This window comes from Aquarana catesbeiana, linkage group LG03, assembly GCF_042186555.1.
Source record: "Aquarana catesbeiana isolate 2022-GZ linkage group LG03, ASM4218655v1, whole genome shotgun sequence".
NCBI lineage: Eukaryota > Metazoa > Chordata > Amphibia > Anura > Ranidae > Aquarana > Aquarana catesbeiana.
Genome location: NC_133326.1, coordinates 599,728,165 through 599,749,921, shown reverse-complemented (window position 1 = coordinate 599,749,921; position 21,757 = coordinate 599,728,165). Strand labels below are relative to the sequence as shown.

The 21,757-nt window shown below is 42.4% G+C and overlaps 25 non-coding genes across 25 annotated transcripts; all 25 read left to right on the top strand.

Annotated features, from left to right (window-relative positions):
* The first annotated feature begins 598 nt into the window (after positions 1 to 598).
* Positions 599 to 691, top strand: TRNAI-UAU (transfer RNA isoleucine (anticodon UAU)). Its single transcript is given in 2 exon segments — positions 599 to 636; positions 656 to 691. It is a non-coding gene; the product is annotated as a tRNA-Ile (tRNA).
* Positions 692 to 1,097: 406 nt separating this feature from the next.
* On the top strand, positions 1,098 to 1,170 carry TRNAR-CCU (transfer RNA arginine (anticodon CCU)). The gene has a single exon. It is a non-coding gene; the product is annotated as a tRNA-Arg (tRNA).
* Positions 1,171 to 2,203: 1,033 nt separating this feature from the next.
* Positions 2,204 to 2,296, top strand: TRNAI-UAU (transfer RNA isoleucine (anticodon UAU)). Its single transcript is given in 2 exon segments — positions 2,204 to 2,241; positions 2,261 to 2,296. It is a non-coding gene; the product is annotated as a tRNA-Ile (tRNA).
* Positions 2,297 to 3,034: 738 nt separating this feature from the next.
* TRNAR-CCU (transfer RNA arginine (anticodon CCU)) lies at positions 3,035 to 3,107 on the top strand. Its single transcript has one exon. It is a non-coding gene; the product is annotated as a tRNA-Arg (tRNA).
* Positions 3,108 to 4,121: 1,014 nt separating this feature from the next.
* On the top strand, positions 4,122 to 4,214 carry TRNAI-UAU (transfer RNA isoleucine (anticodon UAU)). The gene is given in 2 exon segments: positions 4,122 to 4,159; positions 4,179 to 4,214. It is a non-coding gene; the product is annotated as a tRNA-Ile (tRNA).
* A 739-nt stretch (positions 4,215 to 4,953) lies between these two features.
* TRNAR-CCU (transfer RNA arginine (anticodon CCU)) lies at positions 4,954 to 5,026 on the top strand. Its single transcript has one exon. It is a non-coding gene; the product is annotated as a tRNA-Arg (tRNA).
* A 1,033-nt stretch (positions 5,027 to 6,059) lies between these two features.
* On the top strand, positions 6,060 to 6,152 carry TRNAI-UAU (transfer RNA isoleucine (anticodon UAU)). The gene is given in 2 exon segments: positions 6,060 to 6,097; positions 6,117 to 6,152. It is a non-coding gene; the product is annotated as a tRNA-Ile (tRNA).
* A 1,062-nt stretch (positions 6,153 to 7,214) lies between these two features.
* TRNAR-CCU (transfer RNA arginine (anticodon CCU)) lies at positions 7,215 to 7,287 on the top strand. The gene has a single exon. It is a non-coding gene; the product is annotated as a tRNA-Arg (tRNA).
* A 1,324-nt stretch (positions 7,288 to 8,611) lies between these two features.
* Positions 8,612 to 8,704, top strand: TRNAI-UAU (transfer RNA isoleucine (anticodon UAU)). Its single transcript is given in 2 exon segments — positions 8,612 to 8,649; positions 8,669 to 8,704. It is a non-coding gene; the product is annotated as a tRNA-Ile (tRNA).
* A 416-nt stretch (positions 8,705 to 9,120) lies between these two features.
* TRNAR-CCU (transfer RNA arginine (anticodon CCU)) lies at positions 9,121 to 9,193 on the top strand. The gene has a single exon. It is a non-coding gene; the product is annotated as a tRNA-Arg (tRNA).
* A 413-nt stretch (positions 9,194 to 9,606) lies between these two features.
* On the top strand, positions 9,607 to 9,699 carry TRNAI-UAU (transfer RNA isoleucine (anticodon UAU)). Its single transcript is given in 2 exon segments — positions 9,607 to 9,644; positions 9,664 to 9,699. It is a non-coding gene; the product is annotated as a tRNA-Ile (tRNA).
* A 416-nt stretch (positions 9,700 to 10,115) lies between these two features.
* Positions 10,116 to 10,188, top strand: TRNAR-UCU (transfer RNA arginine (anticodon UCU)). The gene has a single exon. It is a non-coding gene; the product is annotated as a tRNA-Arg (tRNA).
* A 1,030-nt stretch (positions 10,189 to 11,218) lies between these two features.
* On the top strand, positions 11,219 to 11,311 carry TRNAI-UAU (transfer RNA isoleucine (anticodon UAU)). Its single transcript is given in 2 exon segments — positions 11,219 to 11,256; positions 11,276 to 11,311. It is a non-coding gene; the product is annotated as a tRNA-Ile (tRNA).
* Positions 11,312 to 11,727: 416 nt separating this feature from the next.
* Positions 11,728 to 11,800, top strand: TRNAR-CCU (transfer RNA arginine (anticodon CCU)). Its single transcript has one exon. It is a non-coding gene; the product is annotated as a tRNA-Arg (tRNA).
* A 1,030-nt stretch (positions 11,801 to 12,830) lies between these two features.
* TRNAI-UAU (transfer RNA isoleucine (anticodon UAU)) lies at positions 12,831 to 12,923 on the top strand. Its single transcript is given in 2 exon segments — positions 12,831 to 12,868; positions 12,888 to 12,923. It is a non-coding gene; the product is annotated as a tRNA-Ile (tRNA).
* A 406-nt stretch (positions 12,924 to 13,329) lies between these two features.
* TRNAR-CCU (transfer RNA arginine (anticodon CCU)) lies at positions 13,330 to 13,402 on the top strand. Its single transcript has one exon. It is a non-coding gene; the product is annotated as a tRNA-Arg (tRNA).
* Positions 13,403 to 14,432: 1,030 nt separating this feature from the next.
* Positions 14,433 to 14,525, top strand: TRNAI-UAU (transfer RNA isoleucine (anticodon UAU)). The gene is given in 2 exon segments: positions 14,433 to 14,470; positions 14,490 to 14,525. It is a non-coding gene; the product is annotated as a tRNA-Ile (tRNA).
* Positions 14,526 to 14,931: 406 nt separating this feature from the next.
* Positions 14,932 to 15,004, top strand: TRNAR-CCU (transfer RNA arginine (anticodon CCU)). Its single transcript has one exon. It is a non-coding gene; the product is annotated as a tRNA-Arg (tRNA).
* A 1,033-nt stretch (positions 15,005 to 16,037) lies between these two features.
* Positions 16,038 to 16,130, top strand: TRNAI-UAU (transfer RNA isoleucine (anticodon UAU)). Its single transcript is given in 2 exon segments — positions 16,038 to 16,075; positions 16,095 to 16,130. It is a non-coding gene; the product is annotated as a tRNA-Ile (tRNA).
* A 416-nt stretch (positions 16,131 to 16,546) lies between these two features.
* Positions 16,547 to 16,619, top strand: TRNAR-CCU (transfer RNA arginine (anticodon CCU)). The gene has a single exon. It is a non-coding gene; the product is annotated as a tRNA-Arg (tRNA).
* Positions 16,620 to 17,652: 1,033 nt separating this feature from the next.
* TRNAI-UAU (transfer RNA isoleucine (anticodon UAU)) lies at positions 17,653 to 17,745 on the top strand. The gene is given in 2 exon segments: positions 17,653 to 17,690; positions 17,710 to 17,745. It is a non-coding gene; the product is annotated as a tRNA-Ile (tRNA).
* A 416-nt stretch (positions 17,746 to 18,161) lies between these two features.
* On the top strand, positions 18,162 to 18,234 carry TRNAR-CCU (transfer RNA arginine (anticodon CCU)). Its single transcript has one exon. It is a non-coding gene; the product is annotated as a tRNA-Arg (tRNA).
* Positions 18,235 to 19,253: 1,019 nt separating this feature from the next.
* TRNAI-UAU (transfer RNA isoleucine (anticodon UAU)) lies at positions 19,254 to 19,346 on the top strand. The gene is given in 2 exon segments: positions 19,254 to 19,291; positions 19,311 to 19,346. It is a non-coding gene; the product is annotated as a tRNA-Ile (tRNA).
* Positions 19,347 to 20,085: 739 nt separating this feature from the next.
* On the top strand, positions 20,086 to 20,158 carry TRNAR-CCU (transfer RNA arginine (anticodon CCU)). Its single transcript has one exon. It is a non-coding gene; the product is annotated as a tRNA-Arg (tRNA).
* A 1,014-nt stretch (positions 20,159 to 21,172) lies between these two features.
* On the top strand, positions 21,173 to 21,265 carry TRNAI-UAU (transfer RNA isoleucine (anticodon UAU)). The gene is given in 2 exon segments: positions 21,173 to 21,210; positions 21,230 to 21,265. It is a non-coding gene; the product is annotated as a tRNA-Ile (tRNA).
* Positions 21,266 to 21,757: the final 492 nt, after the last annotated feature.

Sequence of the window (21,757 nt, the reverse complement as noted above, 5' to 3'; positions counted from 1 at the left end):
TCCTTTGCTTCACATGACATGGCGTTGTTGCATTTTTTGAGATTTGCACTGATAGCCACTGCTCTGGGACATGTTCAGAAGTCTTCTTGCCGCAAACAGTCAGAAACAGAATCTCATGTGAAGCCGCAGCTTTTCTGCCAAATAGAGCATTAAAATGCTCACCACAGTGTCTGGATAGTGGCATTTTAAATGTATTAACAACTCTTGTGTTTTATCTGGGTTTACGCACAAACTGACTTTGGTCCAAAGGTACTTGGTATTTGGTATTACCTTCCACTTCTTGGTTTACAGTGGACCTTTTAGTAACTTTTCAAGCCTGCATGAATATATTCCTAACACGTCACAATAGCAGTTGCAATATCATTTTTTCTTTCAAAAAAGTTTTACTTTTTATTTTTAAAAAACTGTCCTTGAGCTCCAGTCAAGTGGCTTTGGCAGTGTTTTTTTTCTAGGAGCACTTATAAGCTACCATTTCTTGCTATGAGAGAAAATCAATTCTCTTTTGTCTGGGGTAAGCAGGATTTTAGGTTTTGGATCACTTGGAGGTCTGTTTTAAACCGAGGAGAGATGGATAATGGATCTTTCGGATGACACCAGCGCTCCAGTGGCGCAATCGGTCAGCGCGCGGTACTTATATGGCAGTACTTGTTGAGCAATGCCGAGGTTGTGAGTTCGAGCCTCACCTGGAGCATGCTTTTTGCCTTTCTTAATGGAAAATGTCGTCTGCACTTGCACCCTACGGCCTGAGAACTTTACCACAAGGCAGTAAGCGCCCAAAGAAACTTAAGGTTCTTTCCTCAGTGGTGCTTGAATGAGTTGTCTTTCAGTTACACTGACCACATTCTTTAAACTCTGGACCAAAACTGATAACGAGAATGTGCGCCTTCTACTTGTTGAAAAGAGGCGTGGAGCGCTGCGACATGGCTTTTCCCTTTCAGAAAGCTCATTCTTCTAACTTTGTAGCTCAAACCACTTGCAATTCTGTAGCAAGTTTGCAAGGGAAAATAAATCAAAGACTTTGCCACCCTTACCTTGTAAAGTAAGAGAACGGATGACTTATGAATGAAAAAAAAAGGGTTTGCATGCATCCAGTGCAAGCCCCAGTGGCCTAATGGATAAGGCACTGGCCTCCTAAGCCAGGGATTGTGGGTTCGAGTCCCATCTGGGGTGCTCGAGAACTTGCTTGGCTCTGTCTAAAGCAAGGCTTTCAAATAAAATCTTTAGAAGTTCCCTTTCCTGATGCCTTAATTAATATGTGTGCCTCTTACTAGTAGAACTCACAATTAGTTGAGCATCATGCTATCAGCTGAACAGAATCTTCTGCAAGATGGCTACAAGTCCTCTTGTCCAATACCAAATCTCCTGCAATGTTTCTGCCAAACAATGTCTTCAACTCCCCACAAAGGAAAAGCTGCTTTTATTAGGAAGGAGCTTTGCATTTTGTCCGACGTTCTCCTGACATCCCATTGTGGCATGCAAATCCGGTGGGCTAAAATCTTCAAGCAAAAAGGCCATCCTGACAAGTAGCGTTGGTAAGACGTGTTTTTCCTGATGTATCAACATATATGAATAGCAATCAGCATCACTCCTTAGAGGTGTGCCTCCTTTGCTTCACATGACATGGCGTTGTTGCATTTTTTGAGATTTGCACTGATAGCCACTGCTCTGGGACATGTTCAGAAGTCTTCTTGCCGCAAACAGTCAGAAACAGAATCTCATGTGAATCCGCAGCTTTTCTGCCAAATAGAGCATTAAAATGCTCAACACAGTGTCTGGATAGTGGCATTTTAAATGTATTAACAACTCTTGTGTTTTATCTGGGTTTACGCACAAACTGACTTTGGTCCAAAGGTACTTGGTTTTTGGTATTACCTTCCACTTCTTGGTTTACAGTGGACCTTTTAGTAACTTTTAGTAACTTTTGCATGAATATATTCCTAACACGTCACAATAGCAGTTGCAATATCATTTTTTCTTTCAAAAAAGTTTTACTTTTTATTTTTAAAAAACTGTCCTTGAGCTCCAGTCAAGTGGCTTTGGCAGTGTTTTTTTTCTAGGAGCACTTATAAGCTACCATTTCTTGCTATGAGAGAAAATCAATTCTCTTTTGTCTGGGGTAAGCAGGATTTTAGGTTTTGGATCACTTGGAGGTCTGTTTTAAACCGAGGAGAGATGGATAATGGATCTTTCGGATGACGCCCGCGCTCCAGTGGCGCAATCGGTCAGCGCGCGGTACTTATATGGCAGTACTTGTTGAGCAATGCCGAGGTTGTGAGTTCGAGCCTCACCTGGAGCATGCTTTTTCTTGCTTTTTGCCTTTCTTAATGGAAAATGTCGTCTGCACTTGCACCCTACGGCCTGAGAACTTTACCACAAGGCAGTAAGCGCCCAAAGAAACTTAAGGTTCTTTCCTCAGTGGTGCTTGAATGAGTTGTCTTTCAGTTACACTGACCACATTCTTTAAACTCTGGACCAAAACTGATAACGAGAATGTGCGCCTTCTACTTGTTGAAAAGAGGCGTGGAGCGCTGCGACATGGCTTTTCCCTTTCAGAAAGCTCATTCTTCTAACTTTGTAGCTCAAACCGCTTGCAATTCTGTAGCAAGTTTGCAAGGGAAAATAAATCAAAGACTTTGCCACCCTTACCTTGTAAAATGTCGTCTGCACTTGCACCCTACGGCCTGAGAACTTTACCACAAGGCAGTAAGCGCCCAAAGAAACTTAAGGTTCTTTCCTCAGTGGTGCTTGAATGAGTTGTCTTTCAGTTACACTGACCACATTCTTTAAACTCTGGACCAAAACTGATAACGAGAATGTGCGCCTTCTACTTGTTGAAAAGAGGCGTGGAGCGCTGCGACATGGCTTTTCCCTTTCAGAAAGCTCATTCTTCTAACTTTGTAGCTCAAACCACTTGCAATTCTGTAGCAAGTTTGCAAGGGAAAATAAATCAAAGACTTTGCCACCCTTACCTTGTAAAGTAAGAGAACGGATGACTTATGAATAAAAAAAAAGGGTGTGCATGCATCCAGTGCAAGCCCCAGTGGCCTAATGGATAAGGCACTGGCCTCCTAAGCCAGGGATTGTGGGTTCGAGTCCCATCTGGGGTGCTCGAGAACTTGCTTGGCTCTGTCTAAATCTTTAGAAGTTCCCTTTCCTGATGCCTTAATTAATATGTGTGCCTCTTATTAGTAGAACTCACAATTAGTTGAGCATCATGCTATCAGCTGAACAGAATCTTCTGCAAGATGGCTACAAGTCCTCTTGTCCAATACCAAATCTCCTGCAATGTTTCAGCCAAACAATGTCTTCAACTCCCCACAAAGGAAAAGCTGCTTTTATTAGGAAGGAGCTTTGCATTTTGTCCGACATTCTCCTGACATCCCATTGTGGCATGCAAATCCGGTGGGCTAAAATCTTCAAGCAAAAAGGCCATCCTGACAAGTAGCGTTGGTAAGACGTGTTTTTCCTGATGTATCAACATATATGAATAGCAATCAGCATCACTCCTTAGAGGTGTGCCTCCTTTGCTTCACATGACATGGCGTTGTTGCATTTTTTGAGATTTGCACTGATAGCCACTGCTCTGGGACATGTTCAGAAGTCTTCTTGCCGCAAACAGTCAGAAACAGAATCTCATGTGAATCCGCAGCTTTTCTGCCAAATAGAGCATTAAAATGCTCAACACAGTGTCTGGATAGTGGCATTTTAAATGTATTAACAACTCTTGTGTTTTATCTGGGTTTACGCACAAACTGACTTTGGTCCAAAGGTACTTGGTATTTGGTATTACCTTCCACTTCTTGGTTTACAGTGGACCTTTTAGTAACTTTTAGTAACTTTTGCATGAATATATTCCTAACACGTCACAATAGCAGTTGCAATATCATTTTTTCTTTCAAAAAAGTTTTACTTTTTATTTTTAAAAAACTGTCCTTGAGCTCCAGTCAAGTGGCTTTGGCAGTGTTTTTTTTCTAGGAGCACTTATAAGCTACCATTTCTTGCTATGAGAGAAAATCAATTCTCTTTTGTCTGGGGTAAGCAGGATTTTAGGTTTTGGATCACTTGGAGGTCTGTTTTAAACCGAGGAGAGATGGATAATGGATCTTTCGGATGACGCCCGCGCTCCAGTGGCGCAATCGGTCAGCGCGCGGTACTTATATGGCAGTACTTGTTGAGCAATGCCGAGGTTGTGAGTTCGAGCCTCACCTGGAGCATGCTTTTTCTTGCTTTTTGCCTTTCTTAATGGAAAATGTCGTCTGCACTTGCACCCTACGGCCTGAGAACTTTACCACAAGGCAGTAAGCGCCCAAAGAAACTTAAGGTTCTTTCCTCAGTGGTGCTTGAATGAGTTGTCTTTCAGTTACACTGACCACATTCTTTAAACTCTGGACCAAAACTGATAACGAGAATGTGCGCCTTCTACTTGTTGAAAAGAGGCGTGGAGCGCTGCGACATGGCTTTTCCCTTTCAGAAAGCTCATTCTTCTAACTTTGTAGCTCAAACCACTTGCAATTCTGTAGCAAGTTTGCAAGGGAAAATAAATCAAAGACTTTGCCACCCTTACCTTGTAAAATGTCGTCTGCACTTGCACCCTACGGCCTGAGAACTTTACCACAAGGCAGTAAGCGCCCAAAGAAACTTAAGGTTCTTTCCTCAGTGGTGCTTGAATGAGTTGTCTTTCAGTTACACTGACCACATTCTTTAAACTCTGGACCAAAACTGATAACGAGAATGTGCGCCTTCTACTTGTTGAAAAGAGGCGTGGAGCGCTGCGACATGGCTTTTCCCTTTCAGAAAGTTCATTCTTCTAACTTTGTAGCTCAAACCACTTGCAATTCTGTAGCAAGTTTGCAAGGGAAAATAAATCAAAGACTTTGCCACCCTTACCTTGTAAAGTAAGAGAACGGATGACTTATGAATGAAAAAAAAAGGGTGTGCATGCATCCAGTGCAAGCCCCAGTGGCCTAATGGATAAGGCACTGGCCTCCTAAGCCAGGGATTGTGGGTTCGAGTCCCATCTGGGGTGTTCGAGAACTTGCTTGGCTCTGTCTAAAGCAAGGCTTTCAAATAAAATCTTTAGAAGTTCCCTTTCCTGATGCCTTAATTAATATGTGTGCCTCTTACTAGTAGAACTCACAATTAGTTGAGCATCATGCTATCAGCTGAACAGAATCTTCTGCAAGATGGCTACAAGTCCTCTTGTCCAATACCAAATCTCCTGCAATGTTTCTGCCAAACAATGTCTTCAACTCCCCACAAAGGAAAAGCTGCTTTTATTAGGAAGGAGCTTTGCATTTTGTCCGACGTTCTCCTGACATCCCATTGTGGCATGCAAATCCGGTGGGCTAAAATCTTCAAGCGAAAAGGCCATCCTGACAAGTAGCGTTGGTAAGACGTGTTTTTCCTGATGTATCAACATATATGAATAGCAATCAGCATCACTCCTTAGAGGTGTGCCTCCTTTGCTTCACATGACATGGCGTTGTTGCATTTTTTGAGATTTGCACTGATAGCCACTGCTCTGGGACATGTTCAGAAGTCTTCTTGCCGCAAACAGTCAGAAACAGAATCTCATGTGAATCCGCAGCTTTTCTGCCAAATAGAGCATTAAAATGCTCAACACAGTGTCTGGATAGTGGCATTTTAAATGTATTAACAACTCTTGTGTTTTATCTGGGTTTACGCACAAACTGACTTTGGTCCAAAGGTACTTGGTATTTGGTATTACCTTCCACTTCTTGGTTTACAGTGGACCTTTTAGTAACTTTTAGTAACTTTTGCATGAATATATTCCTAACACGTCACAATAGCAGTTGCAATATCATTTTTTCTTTCAAAAAAGTTTTACTTTTTATTTTTAAAAAACTGTCCTTGAGCTCCAGTCAAGTGGCTTTGGCAGTGTTTTTTTTCTAGGAGCACTTATAAGCTACCATTTCTTGCTATGAGAGAAAATCAATTCTCTTTTGTCTGGGGTAAGCAGGATTTTAGGTTTTGGATCACTTGGAGGTCTGTTTTAAACCGAGGAGAGATGGATAATGGATCTTTCGGATGATGCCCGCGCTCCAGTGGCGCAATCGGTCAGCGCGCGGTACTTATATGGCAGTACTTGTTGAGCAATGCTGAGGTTGTGAGTTCGAGCCTCACCTGGAGCATGCTTTTTCTTGCTTTTTGCCTTTCTTAATGGAAAATGTCGTCTGCACTTGCACCCTACGGCCTGAGAACTTTACCACAAGGCAGTAAGCGCCCAAAGAAACTTAAGGTTCTTTCCTCAGTGGTGCTTGAATGAGTTGTCTTTCAGTTACACTGACCACATTCTTTAAACTCTGGACCAAAACTGATAACGAGAATGTGCGCCTTCTACTTGTTGAAAAGAGGCGTGGAGCGCTGCGACATGGCTTTTCCCTTTCAGAAAGCTCATTCTTCTAACTTTGTAGCTCAAACCACTTGCAATTCTGTAGCAAGTTTGCAAGGGAAAATAAATCAAAGACTTTGCCACCCTTACCTTGTAAAATGTCGTCTGCACTTGCACCCTACGGCCTGAGAACTTTACCACAAGGCAGTAAGCGCCCAAAGAAACTTAAGGTTCTTTCCTCAGTGGTGCTTGAATGAGTTGTCTTTCAGTTACACTGACCACATTCTTTAAACTCTGGACCAAAACTGATAACGAGAATGTGCGCCTTCTACTTGTTGAAAAGAGGCGTGGAGCGCTGCGACATGGCTTTTCCCTTTCAGAAAGCTCATTCTTCTAACTTTGTAGCTCAAACCACTTGCAATTCTGTAGCAAGTTTGCAAGGGAAAATAAATCAAAGACTTTGCCACCCTTACCTTGTAAAATGTCGTCTGCACTTGCACCCTACGGCCTGAGAACTTTACCACAAGGCAGTAAGCGCCCAAAGAAACTTAAGGTTCTTTCCTCAGTGGTGCTTGAATGAGTTGTCTTTCAGTTACACTGACCACATTCTTTAAACTCTGGACCAAAACTGATAACGAGAATGTGCGCCTTCTACTTGTTGAAAAGAGGCGTGGAGCGCTGCGACATGGCTTTTCCCTTTCAGAAAGCTCATTCTTCTAACTTTGTAGCTCAAACCACTTGCAATTCTGTAGCAAGTTTGCAAGGGAAAATAAATCAAAGACTTTGCCACCCTTACCTTGTAAAGTAAGAGAACGGATGACTTATGAATGAAAAAAAAAGGGTGTGCATGCATCCAGTGCAAGCCCCAGTGGCCTAATGGATAAGGCACTGGCCTCCTAAGCCAGGGATTGTGGGTTCGAGTCCCATCTGGGGTGCTCGAGAACTTGCTTGGCTCTGTCTAAATCTTTAGAAGTTCCCTTTCCTGATGCCTTAATTAATATGTGTGCCTCTTATTAGTATAACTCACAATTAGTTGAGCATCATGCTATCAGCTGAACAGAATCTTCTGCAAGATGGCTACAAGTCCTCTTGTCCAATACCAAATCTCCTGCAATGTTTCAGCCAAACAATGTCTTCAACTCCCCACAAAGGAAAAGCTGCTTATGGATGGATAAGGCACTGGCCTCCTAAGCCAGGGATTGTGGGTTCGAGTCCCATCTGGGGTGCTCGAGAACTTGCTTGGCTCTGTCTAAAGCAAGGCTTTCAAATAAAATCTTTAGAAGTTCCCTTTCCTGATGCCTTAATTAATATGTGTGCCTCTTACTAGTAGAACTCACAATTAGTTGAGCATCATGCTATCAGCTGAACAGAATCTTCTGCAAGATGGCTACAAGTCCTCTTGTCCAATACCAAATCTCCTGCAATGTTTCTGCCAAACAATGTCTTCAACTCCCCACAAAGGAAAAGCTGCTTTTATTAGGAAGGAGCTTTGCATTTTGTCCGACGTTCTCCTGACATCCCATTGTGGCATGCAAATCCGGTGGGCTAAAATCTTCAAGCAAAAAGGCCATCCTGACAAGTAGCGTTGGTAAGACGTGTTTTTCCTGATGTATCAACATATATGAATAGCAATCAGCATCACTCCTTAGAGGTGTGCCTCCTTTGCTTCACATGACATGGCGTTGTTGCATTTTTTGAGATTTGCACTGATAGCCACTGCTCTGGGACATGTTCAGAAGTCTTCTTGCCGCAAACAGTCAGAAACAGAATCTCATGTGAATCCGCAGCTTTTCTGCCAAATAGAGCATTAAAATGCTCAACACAGTGTCTGGATAGTGGCATTTTAAATGTATTAACAACTCTTGTGTTTTATCTGGGTTTACGCACAAACTGACTTTGGTCCAAAGGTACTTGGTATTTGGTATTACCTTCCACTTCTTGGTTTACAGTGGACCTTTTAGTAACTTTTAGTAACTTTTGCATGAATATATTCCTAACACGTCACAATAGCAGTTGCAATATCATTTTTTCTTTCAAAAAAGTTTTACTTTTTATTTTTAAAAAACTGTCCTTGAGCTCCAGTCAAGTGGCTTTGGCAGTGTTTTTTTTCTAGGAGCACTTATAAGCTACCATTTCTTGCTATGAGAGAAAATCAATTCTCTTTTGTCTGGGGTAAGCAGGATTTTAGGTTTTGGATCACTTGGAGGTCTGTTTTAAACCGAGGAGAGATGGATAATGGATCTTTCGGATGATGCCCGCGCTCCATTGGCGCAATCGGTCAGCGCGCGGTACTTATATGGCAGTACTTGTTGAGCAATGCCGAGGTTGTGAGTTCGAGCCTCACCTGGAGCATGCTTTTTCTTGCTTTTTGCCTTTCTTAATGGAAAATGTCGTCTGCACTTGCACCCTACGGCCTGAGAACTTTACCACAAGGCAGTAAGCGCCCAAAGAAACTTAAGGTTCTTTCCTCAGTGGTGCTTGAATGAGTTGTCTTTCAGTTACACTGACCACATTCTTTAAACTCTGGACCAAAACTGATAACGAGAATGTGCGCCTTCTACTTGTTGAAAAGAGGCGTGGAGCGCTGCGACATGGCTTTTCCCTTTCAGAAAGCTCATTCTTCTAACTTTGTAGCTCAAACCACTTGCAATTCTGTAGCAAGTTTGCAAGGGAAAATAAATCAAAGACTTTGCCACCCTTACCTTGTAAAGTAAGAGAACGGATGACTTATGAATGAAAAAAAAAGGGTTTGCATGCATCCAGTGCAAGCCCCAGTGGCCTAATGGATAAGGCACTGGCCTCCTAAGCCAGGGATTGTGGGTTCGAGTCCCATCTGGGGTGCTCGAGAACTTGCTTGGCTCTGTGTTTTATCTGGGTTTACGCACAAACTGACTTTGGTCCAAAGGTACTTGGTATTTGGTATTACCTTCCACTTCTTGGTTTACAGTGGACCTTTTAGTAACTTTTCAAGCCTGCATGAATATATTCCTAACACGTCACAATAGCAGTTGCAATATCATTTTTTCTTTCAAAAAAGTTTTACTTTTTATTTTTAAAAAACTGTCCTTGAGCTCCAGTCAAGTGGCTTTGGCAGTGTTTTTTTTCTAGGAGCACTTATAAGCTACCATTTCTTGCTATGAGAGAAAATCAATTCTCTTTTGTCTGGGGTAAGCAGGATTTTAGGTTTTGGATCACTTGGAGGTCTGTTCTAAACCGAGGAGAGATGGATAATGGATCTTTAGGATGACGCCTGCGCTCCAGTGGCGCAATCGGTCAGCGCGCGGTACTTATATGGCAGTACTTGTTGAGCAATGCTGAGGTTGTGAGTTCGAGCCTCACCTGGAGCATGCTTTTTCTTGCTTTTTGCCTTTCTTAATGGAAAATGTCGTCTGCACTTGCACCCTACGGCCTGAGAACTTTACCACAAGGCAGTAAGCGCCCAAAGAAACTTAAGGTTCTTTCCTCAGTGGTGCTTGAATGAGTTGTCTTTCAGTTACACTGACCACATTCTTTAAACTCTGGACCAAAACTGATAACGAGAATGTGCGCCTTCTACTTGTTGAAAAGAGGCGTGGAGCGCTGCGACATGGCTTTTCCCTTTCAGAAAGCTCATTCTTCTAACTTTGTAGCTCAAACCACTTGCAATTCTGTAGCAAGTTTGCAAGGGAAAATAAATCAAAGACTTTGCCACCCTTACCTTGTAAAGTAAGAGAACGGATGACTTATGAATGAAAAAAAAAGGGTTTGCATGCATCCAGTGCAAGCCCCAGTGGCCTAATGGATAAGGCACTGGCCTTCTAAGCCAGGGATTGTGGGTTCGAGTCCCATCTGGGGTGCTCGAGTACTTGCTTGGCTGTGCCTAAAGCAAGGCTTTCAAATAAAATCTTTAGAAGTTCCCTTTCCTGATGCCTTAATTAATATGTGTGCCTCTTACTAGTAGAACTCACAATTAGTTGAGCATCATGCTATCAGCTGAACAGAATCTTCTGCAAGATGGCTACAAGTCCTCTTGTCCAATACCAAATCTCCTGCAATGTTTCTGCCAAACAATGTCTTCAACTCCCCACAAAGGAAAAGCTGCTTTTATTAGGAAGGAGCTTTGCATTTTGTCCGACGTTCTCCTGACATCCCATTGTGGCATGCAAATCCGGTGGGCTAAAATCTTCAAGCAAAAAGGCCATCCTGACAAGTAGCGTTGGTAAGACGTGTTTTTCCTGATGTATCAACATATATGAATAGCAATCAGCATCACTCCTTAGAGGTGTGCCTCCTTTGCTTCACATGACATGGCGTTGTTGCATTTTTTGAGATTTGCACTGATAGCCACTGCTCTGGGACATGTTCAGAAGTCTTCTTGCCGCAAACAGTCAGAAACAGAATCTCATGTGAATCCGCAGCTTTTCTGCCAAATAGAGCATTAAAATGCTCAACACAGTGTCTGGATAGTGGCATTTTAAATGTATTAACAACTCTTGTGTTTTATCTGGGTTTACGCACAAACTGACTTTGGTCCAAAGGTACTTGGTATTTGGTATTACCTTCCACTTCTTGGTTTACAGTGGACCTTTTAGTAACTTTTCAAGCCTGCATGAATATATTCCTAACACGTCACAATAGCAGTTGCAATATCATTTTTTCTTTCAAAAAAGTTTTACTTTTTATTTTTAAAAAACTGTCCTTGAGCTCCAGTCAAGTGGCTTTGGCAGTGTTTTTTTTCTAGGAGCACTTATAAGCTACCATTTCTTGCTATGAGAGAAAATCAATTCTCTTTTGTCTGGGGTAAGCAGGATTTTAGGTTTTGGATCACTTGGAGGTCTGTTCTAAACCGAGGAGAGATGGATAATGGATCTTTCGGATGACGCCTGCGCTCCAGTGGCGCAATCGGTCAGCGCGCGGTACTTATATGGCAGTACTTGTTGAGCAATGCTGAGGTTGTGAGTTCGAGCCTCACCTGGAGCATGCTTTTTCTTGCTTTTTGCCTTTCTTAATGGAAAATGTCGTCTGCACTTGCACCCTACGGCCTGAGAACTTTACCACAAGGCAGTAAGCGCCCAAAGAAACTTAAGGTTCTTTCCTCAGTGGTGCTTGAATGAGTTGTCTTTCAGTTACACTGACCACATTCTTTAAACTCTGGACCAAAACTGATAACGAGAATGTGCGCCTTCTACTTGTTGAAAAGAGGCGTGGAGCGCTGCGACATGGCTTTTCCCTTTCAGAAAGCTCATTCTTCTAACTTTGTAGCTCAAACCACTTGCAATTCTGTAGCAAGTTTGCAAGGGAAAATAAATCAAAGACTTTGCCACCCTTACCTTGTAAAGTAAGAGAACGGATGACTTATGAATGAAAAAAAAAGGGTTTGCATGCATCCAGTGCAAGCCCCAGTGGCCTAATGGATAAGGCACTGGCTTCCTAAGCCAGGGATTGTGGGTTCGAGTCCCATCTGGGGTGCTCGAGAACTTGCTTGGCTGTGCCTAAAGCAAGGCTTTCAAATAAAATCTTTAGAAGTTCCCTTTCCTGATGCCTTAATTAATATGTGTGCCTCTTACTAGTAGAACTCACAATTAGTTGAGCATCATGCTATCAGCTGAACAGAATCTTCTGCAAGATGGCTACAAGTCCTCTTGTCCAATACCAAATCTCCTGCAATGTTTCTGCCAAACAATGTCTTCAACTCCCCACAAAGGAAAAGCTGCTTTTATTAGGAAGGAGCTTTGCATTTTGTCCGACGTTCTCCTGACATCCCATTGTGGCATGCAAATCCGGTGGGCTAAAATCTTCAAGCAAAAAGGCCATCCTGACAAGTAGCGTTGGTAAGACGTGTTTTTCCTGATGTATCAACATATATGAATAGCAATCAGCATCACTCCTTAGAGGTGTGCCTCCTTTGCTTCACATGACATGGCGTTGTTGCATTTTTTGAGATTTGCACTGATAGCCACTGCTCTGGGACATGTTCAGAAGTCTTCTTGCCGCAAACAGTCAGAAACAGAATCTCATGTGAATCCGCAGCTTTTCTGCCAAATAGAGCATTAAAATGCTCAACACAGTGTCTGGATAGTGGCATTTTAAATGTATTAACAACTCTTGTGTTTTATCTGGGTTTACGCACAAACTGACTTTGGTCCAAAGGTACTTGGTATTTGGTATTACCTTCCACTTCTTGGTTTACAGTGGACCTTTTAGTAACTTTTCAAGCCTGCATGAATATATTCCTAACACGTCACAATAGCAGTTGCAATATCATTTTTTCTTTCAAAAAAGTTTTACTTTTTATTTTTAAAAAACTGTCCTTGAGCTCCAGTCAAGTGGCTTTGGCAGTGTTTTTTTTCTAGGAGCACTTATAAGCTACCATTTCTTGCTATGAGAGAAAATCAATTCTCTTTTGTCTGGGGTAAGCAGGATTTTAGGTTTTGGATCACTTGGAGGTCTGTTTTAAACCGAGGAGAGATGGATAATGGATCTTTCGGATGACGCCAGCGCTCCAGTGGCGCAATCGGTCAGCGCGCGGTACTTATATGGCAGTACTTGTTGAGCAATGCCGAGGTTGTGAGTTCGAGCCTCACCTGGAGCATGCTTTTTGCCTTTCTTAATGGAAAATGTCGTCTGCACTTGCACCCTACGGCCTGAGAACTTTATCACAAGGCAGTAAGCGCCCAAAGAAACTTAAGGTTCTTTCCTCAGTGGTGCTTGAATGAGTTGTCTTTCAGTTACACTGACCACATTCTTTAAACTCTGGACCAAAACTGATAACGAGAATGTGCGCCTTCTACTTGTTGAAAAGAGGCGTGGAGCGCTGCGACATGGCTTTTCCCTTTCAGAAAGCTCATTCTTCTAACTTTGTAGCTCAAACCACTTGCAATTCTGTAGCAAGTTTGCAAGGGAAAATAAATCAAAGACTTTGCCACCCTTACCTTGTAAAGTAAGAGAACGGATGACTTATGAATGAAAAAAAAAGGGTTTGCATGCATCCAGTGCAAGCCCCAGTGGCCTAATGGATAAGGCACTGGCCTCCTAAGCCAGGGATTGTGGGTTCGAGTCCCATCTGGGGTGCTCGAGAACTTGCTTGGCTCTGTCTAAAGCAAGGCTTTCAAATAAAATCTTTAGAAGTTCCCTTTCCTGATGCCTTAATTAATATGTGTGCCTCTTACTAGTAGAACTCACAATTAGTTGAGCATCATGCTATCAGCTGAACAGAATCTTCTGCAAGATGGCTACAAGTCCTCTTGTCCAATACCAAATCTCCTGCAATATTTCTGCCAAACAATGTCTTCAACTCCCCACAAAGGAAAAGTTGCTTTTATTAGGAAGGAGCTTTGCATTTTGTCCGACGTTCTCCTGACATCCCATTGTGGCATGCAAATCCGGTGGGCTAAAATCTTCAAGCAAAAAGGCCATCCTGACAAGTAGCGTTGGTAAGACGTGTTTTTCCTGATGTATCAACATATATGAATAGCAATCAGCATCACTCCTTAGAGGTGTGCCTCCTTTGCTTCACATGACATGGCGTTGTTGCATTTTTTGAGATTTGCACTGATAGCCACTGCTCTGGGACATGTTCAGAAGTCTTCTTGCCGCAAACAGTCAGAAACAGAATCTCATGTGAATCCGCAGCTTTTCTGACAAATAGAGCATTAAAATGCTCAACACAGTGTCTGGATAGTGGCATTTTAAATGTATTAACAACTCTTGTGTTTTATCTGGGTTTACGCACAAACTGACTTTGGTCCAAAGGTACTTGGTATTTGGTATTACCTTCCACTTCTTGGTTTACAGTGGACCTTTTAGTAACTTTTCAAGCCTGCATGAATATATTCCTAACACGTCACAATAGCAGTTGCAATATCATTTTTTCTTTCAAAAAAGTTTTACTTTTTATTTTTAAAAAACTGTCCTTGAGCTCCAGTCAAGTGGCTTTGGCAGTGTTTTTTTTCTAGGAGCACTTATAAGCTACCATTTCTTGCTATGAGAGAAAATCAATTCTCTTTTGTCTGGGGTAAGCAGGATTTTAGGTTTTGGATCACTTGGAGGTCTGTTTTAAACCGAGGAGAGATGGATAATGGATCTTTCGGATGACGCCAGCGCTCCAGTGGCGCAATCGGTCAGCGCGCGGTACTTATATGGCAGTACTTGTTGAGCAATGCCGAGGTTGTGAGTTCGAGCCTCACCTGGAGCATGCTTTTTGCCTTTCTTAATGGAAAATGTCGTCTGCACTTGCACCCTACGGCCTGAGAACTTTACCACAAGGCAGTAAGCGCCCAAAGAAACTTAAGGTTCTTTCCTCAGTGGTGCTTGAATGAGTTGTCTTTCAGTTACACTGACCACATTCTTTAAACTCTGGACCAAAACTGATAACGAGAATGTGCGCCTTCTACTTGTTGAAAAGAGGCGTGGAGCGCTGCGACATGGCTTTTCCCTTTCAGAAAGCTCATTCTTCTAACTTTGTAGCTCAAACCACTTGCAATTCTGTAGCAAGTTTGCAAGGGAAAATAAATCAAAGACTTTGCCACCCTTACCTTGTAAAGTAAGAGAACGGATGACTTATGAATGAAAAAAAAAGGGTTTGCATGCATCCAGTGCAAGCCCCAGTGGCCTACTGGATAAGGCACTGGCCTCCTAAGCCAGGGATTGTGGGTTCGAGTCCCATCTGGGGTGCTCGAGAACTTGCTTGGCTCTGTCTAAAGCAAGGCTTTCAAATAAAATCTTTAGAAGTTCCCTTTCCTGATGCCTTAATTAATATGTGTGCCTCTTACTAGAAGAACTCACAATTAGTTGAGCATCATGCTATCAGCTGAACAGAATCTTCTGCAAGATGGCTACAAGTCCTTTTGTCCAATACCAAATCTCCTGCAATGCTTCTGCCAAACAATGTCTTCAACTCCCCACAAAGGAAAAGCTGCTTTTATTAGGAAGGAGCTTTGCATTTTGTCCGACGTTCTCCTGACATCCCATTGTGGCATGCAAATCCGGTGGGCTAAAATCTTCAAGCAAAAAGGCCATCCTGACAAGTAGCGTTGGTAAGACGTGTTTTTCCTGATGTATCAACATATATGAATAGCAATCAGCATCACTCCTTAGAGGTGTGCCTCCTTTGCTTCACATGACATGGCGTTGTTGCATTTTTTGAGATTTGCACTGATAGCCACTGCTCTGGGACATGTTCAGAAGTCTTCTTGCCGCAAACAGTCAGAAACAGAATCTCATGTGAATCCGCAGCTTTTCTGCCAAATAGAGCATTAAAATGCTCAACACAGTGTCTGGATAGTGGCATTTTAAATGTATTAACAACTCTTGTGTTTTATCTGGGTTTACGCACAAACTGACTTTGGTCCAAAGGTACTTGGTATTTGGTATTACCTTCCACTTCTTGGTTTACAGTGGACCTTTTAGTAACTTTTAGTAACTTTTGCATGAATATATTCCTAACACGTCACAATAGCAGTTGCAATATCATTTTTTCTTTCAAAAAAGTTTTACTTTTTATTTTTAAAAAACTGTCCTTGAGCTCCAGTCAAGTGGCTTTGGCAGTGTTTTTTTTCTAGGAGCACTTATAAGCTACCATTTCTTGCTATGAGAGAAAATCAATTCTCTTTTGTCTGGGGTAAGCAGGATTTTAGGTTTTGGATCACTTGGAGGTCTGTTTTAAACCGAGGAGAGATGGATAATGGATCTTTCGGATGATGCCCGCGCTCCAGTGGCGCAATCGGTCAGCGCGCGGTACTTATATGGCAGTACTTGTTGAGCAATGCCGAGGTTGTGAGTTCGAGCCTCACCTGGAGCATGCTTTTTCTTGCTTTTTGCCTTTCTTAATGGAAAATGTCGTCTGCACTTGCACCCTACGGCCTGAGAACTTTACCACAAGGCAGTAAGCGCCCAAAGAAACTTAAGGTTCTTTCCTCAGTGGTGCTTGAATGAGTTGTCTTTCAGTTACACTGACCACATTCTTTAAACTCTGGACCAAAACTGATAACGAGAATGTGCGCCTTCTACTTGTTGAAAAGAGGCGTGGAGCGCTGCGACATGGCTTTTCCCTTTCAGAAAGCTCATTCTTCTAACTTTGTAGCTCAAACCGCTTGCAATTCTGTAGCAAGTTTGCAAGGGAAAATAAATCAAAGACTTTGCCACCCTTACCTTGTAAAGTAAGAGAACGGATGACTTATGAATGAAAAAAAAAGGGTTTGCATGTGTCCAGTGCAAGCCCCAGTGGCCTAATGGATAAGGCACTGGCCTCCTAAGCCAGGGATTGTGGGTTCGAGTCCCATCTGGGGTGCTCGAGAACTTGCTTGGCTCTGTCTAAAGCAAGGCTTTCAAATAAAATCTTTAGAAGTTCCCTTTCCTGATGCCTTAATTAATATGTGTGCCTCTTACTAGTAGAACTCACAATTAGTTGAGCATCATGCTATCAGCTGAACAGAATCTTCTGCAAGATGGCTACAAGTCCTCTTGTCCAATACCAAATCTCCTGCAATGTTTCTGCCAAACAATGTCTTCAACTCCCCACAAAGGAAAAGCTGCTTTTATTAGGAAGGAGCTTTGCATTTTGTCCGACGTTCTCCTGACATCCCATTGTGGCATGCAAATCCGGTGGGCTAAAATCTTCAAGCAAAAAGGCCATCCTGACAAGTAGCGTTGGTAAGACGTGTTTTTCCTGATGTATCAACATATATGAATAGCAATCAGCATCACTCCTTAGAGGTGTGCCTCCTTTGCTTCACATGACATGGCGTTGTTGCATTTTTTGAGATTTGCACTGATAGCCACTGCTGGGGGACATGTTCAGAAGTCTTCTTGCCGCAAACAGTCAGAAACAGAATCTCATGTGAATCCGCAGCTTTTCTGCCAAATAGAGCATTAAAATGCTCAACACAGTGTCTGGATAGTGGCATTTTAAATGTATTAACAACTCTTGTGTTTTATCTGGGTTTACGCACAAACTGACTTTGGTCCAAAGGTACTTGGTATTTGGTATTACCTTCCACTTCTTGGTTTACAGTGGACCTTTTAGTAACTTTTAGTAACTTTTGCATGAATATATTCCTAACACGTCACAATAGCAGTTGCAATATCATTTTTTCTTTCAAAAAAGTTTTACTTTTTATTTTTAAAAAACTGTCCTTGAGCTCCAGTCAAGTGGCTTTGGCAGTGTTTTTTTTCTAGGAGCACTTATAAGCTACCATTTCTTGCTATGAGAGAAAATCAATTCTCTTTTGTCTGGGGTAAGCAGGATTTTAGGTTTTGGATCACTTGGAGGTCTGTTTTAAACCGAGGAGAGATGGATAATGGATCTTTCGGATGATGCCCGCGCTCCAGTGGCGCAATCGGTCAGCGCGCGGTACTTATATGGCAGTACTTGTTGAGCAATGCCGAGGTTGTGAGTTCGAGCCTCACCTGGAGCATGCTTTTTCTTGCTTTTTGCCTTTCTTAATGGAAAATGTCGTCTGCACTTGCACCCTACGGCCTGAGAACTTTACCACAAGGCAGTAAGCGCCCAAAGAAACTTAAGGTTCTTTCCTCAGTGGTGCTTGAATGAGTTGTCTTTCAGTTACACTGACCACATTCTTTAAACTCTGGACCAAAACTGATAACGAGAATGTGCGCCTTCTACTTGTTGAAAAGAGGCGTGGAGCGCTGCGACATGGCTTTTCCCTTTCAGAAAGCTCATTCTTCTAACTTTGTAGCTCAAACCGCTTGCAATTCTGTAGCAAGTTTGCAAGGGAAAATAAATCAAAGACTTTGCCACCCTTACCTTGTAAAGTAAGAGAACGGATGACTTATGAATGAAAAAAAAAGGGTTTGCATGTGTCCAGTGCAAGCCCCAGTGGCCTAATGGATAAGGCACTGGCCTCCTAAGCCAGGGATTGTGGGTTCGAGTCCCATCTGGGGTGCTCGAGAACTTGCTTGGCTCTGTCTAAAGCAAGGCTTTCAAATAAAATCTTTAGAAGTTCCCTTTCCTGATGCCTTAATTAATATGTGTGCCTCTTATTAGTAGAACTCACAATTAGTTGAGCATCATGCTATCAGCTGAACAGAATCTTCTGCAAGATGGCTACAAGTCCAAATCTCCTGCAATGTTTCAGCCAAACAATGTCTTCAACTCCCCACAAATGAAAAGCTGCTTTTATTAGGAAGGAGCTTTGCATTTTGTCCGACGTTCTCCTGACATCCCATTGTGGCATGCAAATCCGGTGGGCTAAAATCTTCAAGCAAAAAGGCCATCCTGACAAGTAGCGTTGGTAAGACGTGTTTTTCCTGATGTATCAACATATATGAATAGCAATCAGCATCACTCCTTAGAGGTGTGCCTCCTTTGCTTCACATGACATGGCGTTGTTGCATTTTTTGAGATTTGCACTGATAGCCACTGCTCTGGGACATGTTCAGAAGTTTTCTTGCCGCAAACAGTCAGAAACAGAATCTCATGTGAATCCGCAGCTTTTCTGCCAAATAGAGCATTAAAATGCTCAACACAGTGTCTGGATAGTGGCATTTTAAATGTATTAACAACTCTTGTGTTTTATCTGGGTTTACGCACAAACTGACTTTGGTCCAAAGGTACTTGGTATTTGGTATTACCTTCCACTTCTTGGTTTACAGTGGACCTTTTAGTAACTTTTAGTAACTTTGGCATGAATATATTCCTAACACGTCACAATAGCAGTTGCAATATCATTTTTTCTTTCAAAAAAGTTTTACTTTTTATTTTTAAAAAACTGTCCTTGAGCTCCAGTCAAGTGGCTTTGGCAGTGTTTTTTTTCTAGGAGCACTTATAAGCTACCATTTCTTGCTATGAGAGAAAATCAATTCTCTTTTGTCTGGGGTAAGCAGGATTTTAGGTTTTGGATCACTTGGAGGTCTGTTTTAAACCGAGGAGAGATGGATAATGGATCTTTCGGATGACGCCCGCGCTCCAGTGGCGCAATCGGTCAGCGCGCGGTACTTATATGGCAGTACTTGTTGAGCAATGCCGAGGTTGTGAGTTCGAGCCTCACCTGGAGCATGCTTTTTCTTGCTTTTTGCCTTTCTTAATGGAAAATGTCGTCTGCACTTGCACCCTACGGCCTGAGAACTTTACCACAAGGCAGTAAGCGCCCAAAGAAACTTAAGGTTCTTTCCTCAGTGGTGCTTGAATGAGTTGTCTTTCAGTTACACTGACCACATTCTTTAAACTCTGGACCAAAACTGATAACGAGAATGTGCGCCTTCTACTTGTTGAAAAGAGGCGTGGAGCGCTGCGACATGGCTTTTCCCTTTCAGAAAGCTCATTCTTCTAACTTTGTAGCTCAAACCACTTGCAATTCTGTAGCAAGTTTGCAAGGGAAAATAAATCAAAGACTTTGCCACCCTTACCTTGTAAAATGTCGTCTGCACTTGCACCCTACGGCCTGAGAACTTTACCACAAGGCAGTAAGCGCCCAAAGAAACTTAAGGTTCTTTCCTCAGTGGTGCTTGAATGAGTTGTCTTTCAGTTACACTGACCACATTCTTTAAACTCTGGACCAAAACTGATAACGAGAATGTGCGCCTTCTACTTGTTGAAAAGAGGCGTGGAGCGCTGCGACATGGCTTTTCCCTTTCAGAAAGCTCATTCTTCTAACTTTGTAGCTCAAACCACTTGCAATTCTGTAGCAAGTTTGCAAGGGAAAATAAATCAAAGACTTTGCCACCCTTACCTTGTAAAGTAAGAGAACGGATGACTTATGAATGAAAAAAAAAGGGTGTGCATGCATCCAGTGCAAGCCCCAGTGGCCTAATGGATAAGGCACTGGCCTCCTAAGCCAGGGATTGTGGGTTCGAGTCCCATCTGGGGTGCTCGAGAACTTGCTTGGCTCTGTCTAAATCTTTAGAAGTTCCCTTTCCTGATGCCTTAATTAATATGTGTGCCTCTTATTAGTAGAACTCACAATTAGTTGAGCATCATGCTATCAGCTGAACAGAATCTTCTGCAAGATGGCTACAAGTCCTCTTGTCCAATACCAAATCTCCTGCAATGTTTCAGCCAAACAATGTCTTCAACTCCCCACAAAGGAAAAGCTGCTTTTATTAGGAAGGAGCTTTGCATTTTGTCCGACGTTCTCCTGACATCCCATTGTGGCATGCAAATCCGGTGGGCTAAAATCTTCAAGCAAAAAGGCCATCCTGACAAGTAGCGTTGGTAAGACGTGTTTTTCCTGATGTATCAACATATATGAATAGCAATCAGCATCACTCCTTAGAGGTGTGCCTCCTTTGCTTCACATGACATGGCGTTGTTGCATTTTTTGAGATTTGCACTGATAGCCACTGCTCTGGGACATGTTCAGAAGTCTTCTTGCCGCAAACAGTCAGAAACAGAATCTCATGTGAATCCGCAGCTTTTCTGCCAAATAGAGCATTAAAATGCTCAACACAGTGTCTGGATAGTGGCATTTTAAATGTATTAACAACTCTTGTGTTTTATCTGGGTTTACGCACAAACTGACTTTGGTCCAAAGGTACTTGGTATTTGGTATTACCTTCCACTTCTTGGTTTACAGTGGACCTTTTAGTAACTTTTAGTAACTTTTGCATGAATATATTCCTAACACGTCACAATAGCAGTTGCAATATCATTTTTTCTTTCAAAAAAGTTTTACTTTTTATTTTTAAAAAACTGTCCTTGAGCTCCAGTCAAGTGGCTTTGGCAGTGTTTTTTTTCTAGGAGCACTTATAAGCTACCATTTCTTGCTATGAGAGAAAATCAATTCTCTTTTGTCTGGGGTAAGCAGGATTTTAGGTTTTGGATCACTTGGAGGTCTGTTTTAAACCGAGGAGAGATGGATAATGGATCTTTCGGATGACGCCCGCGCTCCAGTGGCGCAATCGGTCAGCGCGCGGTACTTATATGGCAGTACTTGTTGAGCAATGCCGAGGTTGTGAGTTCGAGCCTCACCTGGAGCATGCTTTTTCTTGCTTTTTGCCTTTCTTAATGGAAAATGTCGTCTGCACTTGCACCCTACGGCCTGAGAACTTTACCACAAGGCAGTAAGCGCCCAAAGAAACTTAAGGTTCTTTCCTCAGTGGTGCTTGAATGAGTTGTCTTTCAGTTACACTGACCACATTCTTTAAACTCTGGACCAAAACTGATAACGAGAATGTGCGCCTTCTACTTGTTGAAAAGAGGCGTGGAGCGCTGCGACATGGCTTTTCCCTTTCAGAAAGCTCATTCTTCTAACTTTGTAGCTCAAACCACTTGCAATTCTGTAGCAAGTTTGCAAGGGAAAATAAATCAAAGACTTTGCCACCCTTACCTTGTAAAATGTCGTCTGCACTTGCACCCTACGGCCTGAGAACTTTACCACAAGGCAGTAAGCGCCCAAAGAAACTTAAGGTTCTTTCCTCAGTGGTGCTTGAATGAGTTGTCTTTCAGTTACACTGACCACATTCTTTAAA